The 362-nt window shown below is 55.8% G+C and overlaps 1 protein-coding gene across 1 annotated transcript in view; it reads right to left on the bottom strand.

The window, feature by feature from the left end:
* Positions 1-362, bottom strand: part of LOC100543321 (breast cancer anti-estrogen resistance protein 1) — a 52,210-nt gene that overhangs the window by 48,950 nt on the left and 2,898 nt on the right.

Genomic DNA, 362 nt, shown 5'->3' with positions numbered 1-362 from the left:
TCGGAGCTGAGGAAGAAGTTCTTCGCACTCAGGGCGGTGAGGCGGTGGCACAGGCTGCACACAGAGCTGGTGCTGCCCCATCCCTGCAGACAGCCAAGGTCAGGGAATGGGGCTGTGAGCACTGCTGGAGCTGTGGGTGCCCCTGCTCAGCGCAGGGAGTGCGAGCAGATGGCCTTTAGGGTCCCTTCCCACTCAAACCATCCTATGACTGTATTAGCTGGCTAGCGAGGCAGGGGCACAGTGAGAATGGAGAGATGGACATGCTGTCGTATAAGAGAGAGGAATCATAAAAGAGCTAGGACTTAAAATGAAGACTTATCCCCAAGAGCTTACCAGTGCAGAGCCAAGTCCTACATGCCCAT

Source organism: Meleagris gallopavo, chromosome 13 (genome assembly GCF_000146605.3).
Source record: "Meleagris gallopavo isolate NT-WF06-2002-E0010 breed Aviagen turkey brand Nicholas breeding stock chromosome 13, Turkey_5.1, whole genome shotgun sequence".
Taxonomy (NCBI): domain Eukaryota; kingdom Metazoa; phylum Chordata; class Aves; order Galliformes; family Phasianidae; genus Meleagris; species Meleagris gallopavo.
This window is presented reverse-complemented; position numbering and strand designations above follow the sequence as displayed.